Below are 9,008 nucleotides of genomic sequence, written 5' to 3'. Positions count from 1 at the left end.
CCAGTGCTGAGTACAGGGGCACAATCACCTCCCTACTTCTGCTGGTCACACTATTTTTGATACAAGCCAGAATGCCGTTGGCTTTCTTGCCCCCCTGGGCACACTGTGGCTCATATTCAGCCGTTTGTCAACCAGAACCCCCAGGTCTCTTTCCTCCAGGCAGCTCCAGTCACACTTCCCCCAGCCTGTAGCGCTGCAGGGGGTTGGTGTGGCCCAAGTGCAGGACCTGGCACTTGCCCTTGTTGAAACTCATTCCATTGGCATTGGCCCAGTGATCCAATCTATCTAGATCCTCTTGCAAAGCTTCCCTGTCCTCCTGGGAGTCAACACCCCTGCTTAACTTGGTGTCATCTGCAAACTTGCTGATGTTACACCTTATGTCCTAATCGAGATCATCAATAAAGACGTTAAACAAAAATGGTCCCAACACTGAGCCCTGAGGCACACCACTTGTGACCGGCCGCCAGCTGGACGTAAATCCATTGAGCACAACTCTTTGGGACCTTCCAGTCAGCCAGTGCTTGATCCAGCAGATCGTGTGCTCATCCACTCCGTGTGAAGCCAGTTTTTCCACTAGATTTGTGTGAGGGACCGTATCAAATGCTTTTTGGAAGTCCAGGTACACTATATCGACAGCCTTTCCCTCGTCCAATAATCTGGTTATCTTGTCATAGAAGCAGATCAGGTTTGTCTGGCAGGACCTGCCTTCCAGAAATCCATGCTGGCTAGGCCTGATCCCTTGATTGCCAATTATGTGGGTTTTGATGGCATTTAAGATGACCTGCTCCATGACCTTCCCTGGTATCGAGGTTAGACTGACAGGTCTATAGTTTCCTGGATCCTCCTTTTTGCCCTTCTTGTAAATGGGTGTTACATTTGCCACCCTCCAGTCCTCCGAGCACGAGGTGAAAGTGCCCCGTGGCTCAGAGCTCAGGCTGATCTGGCACTTGGAGTGAGAGAGAAGCCACAGTGATTCTCCTGGGGAAGCTGCTCCCGGTGAACACGCTCACTGCTGTGAGTGTAACACAGCAGTGTGACACAGCAGTGTAACACAGCAGTGAGGGAGCTTTCTTGCACGGTTTTTATGCCACCACCTTTGGTTCCGTGCTGCTGAGGTCAGGGTGTGTGTGCTATGTACAGAAGCAAATGCCCTGGCTGATCCACAGGATTCATCACTGGGAAGTTGTACCTCAGAGGGCAGTACAGGCTTCTGGGATAGAATCATAGAATCATTGAGGTTGGAAGAGACCCTTGGGATCATCAAGTCCAACCATCTCCCCTACTCTACAAAGTCCTCCCCTACACCATGTCCCTCAGCACTGCATCTAAACGGCCCTTAAACACAGCCAGGGATGGGGACTCCACCCCCTCCCTGGGCAGCCTGTTCCAATGCCCGACCACTCTTTTGGTGAAAAATTCCTTCCTAATGTTCAATCTAAACCTCCCCTGTTGGAGCTTGAAGCCGTTCCCTCTCGTTCTGTCACTAATTACCTGTGAGAAGAGACCAGCACCAACCTCTCTACAGTGTCCTTTCAAGTAGTTGTAGAGAGTGATGAGGTCTCCCCTCAGCCTCCTCTTCCTCATACTAAACAGCCCCAGCTCCTTCAACCGCTCTTCATATGATTTGTCTTCTAGGCCCTTCACTAGTTTCGTTGCCCTCCTCTGCACTCGCTCCAGCACCTCCAGATCTCTCTTGGATTGAGGTGCCCAGAACTGGACACAACACTCGAGGTGTGGCCTCCCCAGTGCTGAGTACAGGGGGACAATCACCTCCCTACTTCTGCTGGTCACACTATTTCTAATACAAGCCAGAATGCCATTGGCTTTCTTGGCCACCTGGGCACACTGCCATCATCACTAAACCAGACCTCCCAGCACTACATCAACCCGTCTTTTGAACACCTCCAGGGATGGGGCCTCAACCCCCTCCCTGGGCAGCCCATTCCAATGGCTGAGAACCCTTTCAGGGAAAAAATTTTTCCTAATATCCAGCCTGAACCTCCCCTGGCGTAACTTGAGGCCATTTCCTCTTGTCCTGTAGCCTGTGACTTGGGAGAAGAGACCGACCCCCACAGGTATGCAGGTACAGATACTGAGCAGCCCAGTAGATTTGCCTAGAAAGAAGCCTCTGCAATACTATAACATCCTTTGCTGTGCATGGATTGGGAGTACAACTGCCAAATCCTGACCTGGGAGCAACTTCCCTGTAGGGAAACTACCATCAAGGTCTATTTGGGGCTTTTTTCAGTGTTACTCAATACTTTCTACTTCTCTTACCTATTTTATGTCTGTGTTGGTGGAACTTGATTTTCTGTGAACTAAGAGCTCTGAACACTTTTGCTTTTTGCTTTTGAGAAAGTTGGTTAAGTGAATTTCTTTAGTTTAGTAAGAAATTCACTGTGCTCTTCCATTTTCTGAAACCAAACCCAGTTCTGGAGATTAATTGCTGTTCTCCTGGAGCAATTAAAAGTCTTCAGCTCGATCTGGCAGCAACATAGGGCTTTGGGGGTCTGTTTGCTTCAGAAATTTAACCTACTATTTTAAAGGGTTTATAATTTTCTGTCTCATTTATCAAGATAAAATAATACTCCTTGTCTTAAGAAATTTTCAGGAAGGAGAAAGAGGCTGATCACCTTTCTTAGAGAAAATTTAAAATTTGTCATTCCAGGATCCTGCTTTATTATATAAGGTTGTGTTCAATGGACGGAGAGAAGTAATGTGACAAACACCAACAGAAGATACTGTTTAGCTACATGGTATTTCTTACTAACATGAATGAAAATAAACCCCAAATTGCAAATACGCCTACAAAAAAGCTTAATTCCTGGTTTTACTTCTTCATTATTGCCTAGTTCTATTCACTGAAATAAATGAGTAACATAGAGCCCTCTTTCCATGAGGGATTTCTCTAAATGAACACATTTTCAGGGTTTAGGTGATGATAATGGTGATGTCCTGCTCCAGCTGGAGTGAGAGAAATACACAAATGGAAGATCTTTTTGTACCTAGACCATCATACTGACTGTTTTGCAACGAGTTGTATAAAACAGAGATGTTTGCTAATAGTTTTATTTTTAAATGTAAGCTATTCAGAACCACTGAGCTCTAACTACACAGGAACACTTTACCTGTTAAGTATGTGCATTTCAGAAAATAAATACATCTTAAAACTCGGGGCAAGAAGAGCTTTAAAACCCAAGTGTTCTAGTGGTCAGGAGTCCCCAGAGAAGACTGTGGACTACAAGTATAAAAAGGAAGCCTCTGAAGTGGCAACATACAATGCAGCTCATGCTGGTGGCCTTAACTGGCAAACGAGAAATTAAGATGATGGATGTCTCTAATTTTGTGATTACATCATAAAAAGTAAATACCCACCTATGTCTAGTACAGCTCTTTCTGAGTAACTCAAAAGTTGGAAGATTATTTTGTTATGTTGCAGTGGAACTGGGAGAAACCTTTACAAGAAAACAATACTGAACAGATTATTTGAAAAGATATGATCCCAGTCTAAAAAGCATACTTGTCCAAAACACTTCTGTCAGACTTAACAGCTAAACGTGGTCTGTGTGTGTTACCTGCTAGCTGGTGAAGACATTAATGGAGACACTGTCAGGAAAAAATAAAAGGGGCTGCTGAGCTGATGTCACCTAAGGTTTTACCATTGCCCATTGGCTAATTCTTGTGGCCAAATGAGACATATGGTCACATCAGGACATGTAACTGGGACCTCCCTACTTCAAATCACTGGCCTCTTCCTGCTCAGTTGAAGAAAATTTCTGTTAATCTTGCCTCGGGAGAGAAAGTTTCATTAGTTTCTGTCATGAAGAGGGAGACAATACATAGACATTTGCAATGTATTCACCAAAAATAAAATCAAAGAGGCGAAGGAGGGCTGCACACAAGGATTAAAACCACAAACAAATGTGTTTATGTACCTCAAAGAAGCAACATATGAGGAAAGGGAAGTTTGGAATTTAAACCCTTTTGAATGAAGTAGAGAATCAAACAGCAATGGAAAGCAGAACTACTAAGGTATTATCCATTCAAAGGCAAGAACACGCATGAAAATGACTACTAAATCCATTGTCACAAATGTCTTTGAGATCAGTGAAGCAGAGATATTTAGTGAGTTGGCATTGCTCAAAACCCACTAATCTCCATGAGCAGACTGAGATTCAAAGCAGACCAAAGAGCAACCCTTTGTGAATCATAATAAAGAATTTGCTGTATTCAAATGAAGTCACAGCGAAGTGGATGCGTGCCAGGGCAGCACCAGTGTTCCAAGAGAAAGGCAAGCTAGGAAATTATAGACCCTTCATCTCAATGTCTGCAATTTGCAAAATAAAGAGTACAACCAAGGAGTAAGTTTGCAAAATGCATGTGCAAATGGAGTATCATTCTCTGTAATCTACTTGCAGATAACTAGCAGGGATAGATGGTGTCAGTTAACTAATCTCCTTTTTGAAAGAACTATGCAACACTTTAGTTATTAAGCTTAAAGACTCTTAAGTTATTAAACTTAAAATACTCAAAATAATAATTCATGTGACAGGCTACTCACCTAATGCTCTGTGGCAGAAGAGGTTAATTATCCTCTAAAATCAATGTCTATTATTCTGTAAAACCAACTTCATTGTAGGGAAATGGTAATCCACGTCCCAAGGCTCCGAAGTTTGGATTTTGCAGGCAGCTAACTCGTGAGCAGCACAAAGGGCAATGTGACCACAGAAATACAGACACAGAAAGAAAATGATCCAAATTTTTAATAAGAGCTGTATCAGGTATCTTCAGGACACTTACCTGTGCCATGCATAGTTAACCCAGGCCTCTTTCACATGGGTGTAATGTCAGTTTGATTACCTACTTCTCCCCTGTTCCAGTGAACTGCCTGCCTGTGAAGGAGTTGTGTTCAAGGGAAAATTGTGAGGAAATAAGTATTAGAAACAAAATGCTTGGTTTCATCAACATCTCTGCTACTGTCACTGTCCCAGGGCTACTCTCCCATTCCTACTGCTTGATCCCCTCGCCCCCGATGCTCCTCTTTTGCTGTCCCTCCTCTGTGACTATTGCCATCTGGATTTAAGTTTTCTGCTTTGAGACTGTGTTTATCTAAGTAACACTTTCCAAACTACTCAGACAAGGCAGTAGATGCTTCATTAAACTGAAGCTCAAGTAAATCTCATTATCTTGCCATCCACGCCAAACTTCTGCATTGTGTTACCTTTTGACCAAACACCTTTAACACCACGAGGAAGGAAAGCCCTCCTGGGTTGGCTTTTCCCTGTGCCCCCCTCTTTCCAACGGCCCCCAGACTCCCCATCACTCCGCTGCTCTGTTCCTCCCACAGCAAAGCCTCAAGTCACCCTTCATTCACATTCCCCCTCTTTCCAACGGCCCCCAGACTCCCCATCACTCCGCTGCTCTGTTCCTCCCACAGCAAAGCCTCAAGTCACCCTTCATTCACATTAAAGAAAGAAAAAAAAAAAAGGAAAGGAATGTTTATACACAAATAAGTTTCTTCTATAAACACTGGAAAAGAACCCTTTGTATTTAGTAACACTTTCAGTACCCGCAAGGTTTTCTTTTTGCTTACACAAATCATAGATTAAAATACAACACATCTCTACCAAAGAAAGCCAGCAAAACAGAATAGCTCTAGCCTTTGGAAACAAAACCCAACCATTTAGAAACCAAACATTAATTAAAAGAACTTGTTACAATCAGGAACTAAGAGCCTAGTGGATATGTGAATGTGCAACTAAAAGGATTAAGGGTGCTTTTTGCAAATACAAGCAAAACTAGTGAAGAATACCATCAGAAAGAACCCATTTACTAGCCTGCACAATAAATGGAGGAGTTGCAAATGCTTCTGCATTTACCTTCCCCAATCCCCTCAAAGAGTTATCAGCACAAACCAGCCATGGTCAAACAGAAGGACACTCCCAAGTCAAGGCTTCACATGGAAAGAACCACCAAGAATTTACTGAGCCCTCACGCCAGAGTGACCACCGAACACCACCAGGGACCACCCAAGCCCTTCCATGCAGCCCCTCACAGACTTGCCAGGGTGATGTGAATATTATAATGAGTTCTGGGAGATGTCATGACCATGCAAATGCTGTATGGATATAAGTCTGGGACCCTCGCATTCGATGGACATGGTGGGTGGAGAGATTCCCCCATGTCCCCGTTGCCAAGTAAAAGAACGCCAGCTTCTTAAGAGTACATTGGTGTTACGGAGTGTCTTCCCCATTTGGCTGACAAACTTAAAAATTCAAGCTAAAACATTACACGTGAAAAAACAATCACAAGAAGATGCCTAAAATGCTGCCAATTCAAAATTCAATGTTTCAATTTTACTACACCTTCCCTCTCAAAACACGAGCGAAGACCTAGCCACCAACCAGAGAAAGAAATGAGGCTTCAGATGCGAAATTTAAGAGCTTTTGCTCTTTCCTGGGGGAGTTTGTTGAAGAACCAAACTTGCACAGCCGTTAGTTGTGACCTGGACTGTATTTTATATTAAGTGTATTCTACCCAGACCCCACAATGTGCTCAGCATTACAGGCTGACATGTGTGTTCTCTCTCTGTAACAGGTAACCGCTGGAGCATAAACTGTCTCCCCCTAATTCCAGTCACAGGTTCCCAGTTAATCAAGTTGAACTGAACAACCAGGAGGTGTGGCTGAGCCACGCTTGGGTCATTTTATGTATTTGCCGATTTCTGACCTGTTTTTATCTAGTTTCCAAACTTCTTTTTTCCACGCCGGTTTTATTTGGTTATCTTTTTTTTTTTTTTCTTTTTAAGGAAGCTGAAAGCCTTACACAACCCCCCGAGTTCAGTATTGGGGGGCGGAGGGCTCCGAGATGTTTGTCTGTAACTGTAAAAGTGGTTATTGCGGAGCCCGTACCTCAGGCCGTACCTCAGGCGGGGAAGGCGGCGCGAAGGGGGGGGGCCCGGCGCCAGGCCTCCCGCCTCCGCCATCGCCTAGGAAATACGCAGTTACTAATAAACGGCGGAACGGCAGCCCCGGCCGGCCGCCGCCCCCTCCCTCTCCGCACCCCAAGCCTTTAACGCCTCCTCTTCCGAAAGCCACGGGGGTGGCCGGGCCGCCCTCCCCGCCGCCGCGGCCCTGCGGGGCGCTACCGCCTTCCCCTCAGCGCCGCACCCCCACCTTCCTCAGCACCCACCACCGGCTCCGCGTTGCCGCGCAACGAGCGGCGGGCCGCGGTGCGGGGCGCGGAGGGGTGCGGGTGGGCATGGCGGAGCCCGCTGACAGGGCAGCACATGTTTACGGGGCCGCGCTCTGCCGGCACGGGGGAGGAGGAGGAGGAGAAATCTGAGGCAAAAGCCGAACAGGATCGCGGGCGGGAGCGCGGAGGAAGGGCTGAGGGAGCTCGGGGGGGGGAACGCGGGCGGGGCTGTGTGGAAACGGCGGCCTGTCAGCCCCGGCTGGGCCTCGGGGTGACAGCCAACGGCCTCTTCCTGCAGGGGAAAAGTCCCGTTTTCCAAACGAAACCTCTTTTATTTGTGCCTTTCCGGCTCTGCGAGGGGGTTTTTTGGTTGGTTGGGTTGTTTTTGGTGGGGTTTTTGTGGTTTTTTTTATGGGGGAGAGCAGGGTGGGGGAGGGGGGAATGGGTCAGCCGGGTTGTCTGAAGGGGGGGGGGGAAGGGAAGCAAAACAAACGATCTAGAAGTGTAAGTGTCTTTTTCAGCTTTTTGTTTTTTTTTTTCAAGGTAAAAATGGGCCATCAAAACTCTGAATTTTCCTGAAGACTCCTCAGCTTGACTTCCTCAAGACTTCCTTGACTGGAAGGAGCACCTTCATCTGGAGCACTGGAAGGAGAAGCTTCCATCACGGAGCTTAGCTGGGGGAAAAAAACCCCAACCCAACAAAAAACCACCAAGCCAAAAACCACCCAGCAAAATAACAACCCCAAATTAGCTTTAATGAACCCTCTGTACTCACTAGAAAATAGGAGCATGTACAGCATGGAAAATGGCTCTTACATCTCAAGCTAGTGACCTGGCTTGCAGCTGATTAATGGAAAAAAATCTCTTGAGTTGGGCGTGATCCCCAAGTTATCTGGCTATCTGGTGTTTCCCTTAAATTTTGGTTACAGTGGGGTCTACTTAAAGAGCCTTTAGAGTTAATGTCAGTATGGGACGCAAGCCAAAAAAAAGCAAGAGTGCTTGTTGTCAAAGCAGAGTATTCATCTCCAACATGAAAAATTTATGCAAATAAACCTACTATTTTATGATAGGGAGCAAGATGATCAAAATAAAAATGTACCTATTGCTTAATTCATTGGCGTAAAAAATTTTATTATATAATATTTTTTTCCTTGGTTCCAAAAGACTTAAGAGTGGAGTTTCCATGTAAAAAGTGAGTCGGTAAGTAGTGTTTTATGTGGTCTTGTAATATTTATGTTTTCCTGAGTGCTTGATCTAATTTGTTCATTTTGAAAGGAACAGCAAGTTACTTGCTTTGTAATTGCCACCTCTGCAAATTCAGCCTTGACTCTAAGGATCAAGCTGAGTTCTTTGACACTTCACGGAGAAAGAGGAAGTTGACATGCCAGCCTTGCATTTTTCTTACTATATGTTTAACTTACAGAGGAAGTTCCACATAAATTAAGACAATTAATGAATGCATGTGCTTAAAATAATAATTCAATTATTGTCTTTCTTTTTCTATAGCTTTCCTTTAATTCCGGTGTCATTTTAGGGGTCGTTATTCACCACGTTGTTGTTACCACGTGTAGTTTGTGCTGAGCACAAACAACTTTGAAACTCCCCCAAACCGGGGGGGTATTTGTGTAGGGGGGAAAAAAAAAAAAAATAAAAAAATATTTATAGTATGTGCTCAAACGTTTGCATGAGAGAGGCCTGTGTTTTCTGTGTTTCTGCCCTCAGCTGTAGACCAACCATGCTTTTTTGTCCTATGCTGCTTATGTTAAGGAAAAGTGTTCTCCTCTCTGTCTTTCCTCCCCCTTCCCACCCCTCAC

At 45.2% G+C, this 9,008-nt stretch overlaps 1 long non-coding RNA gene across 3 annotated transcripts in view; it reads left to right on the top strand.

Moving 5' to 3' along the window:
• Positions 1 to 7,028: 7,028 nt before the first annotated feature.
• Positions 7,029 to 9,008, top strand: part of LOC106902019 — a 6,591-nt gene continuing 4,611 nt past the window's right edge. The window contains exons 1-2 of one of the 3 annotated variants that reach the window (XR_001414417.1): positions 7,029 to 7,231; positions 7,738 to 8,394. This is a non-coding gene — a long non-coding RNA (uncharacterized LOC106902019). Of the gene's footprint in view, positions 7,564 to 7,643; positions 8,395 to 9,008 lie in introns of those variants that run through there. The other 2 variants (XR_001414416.1, XR_001414415.1) reach the window with 2 other exon arrangements.

The sequence above is a fragment of the Calidris pugnax genome, unplaced genomic scaffold (assembly GCF_001431845.1).
Source record: "Calidris pugnax isolate Ruff unplaced genomic scaffold, ASM143184v1 scaffold41, whole genome shotgun sequence".
Lineage (NCBI taxonomy): Eukaryota > Metazoa > Chordata > Aves > Charadriiformes > Scolopacidae > Calidris > Calidris pugnax.
This window is presented reverse-complemented; position numbering and strand designations above follow the sequence as displayed.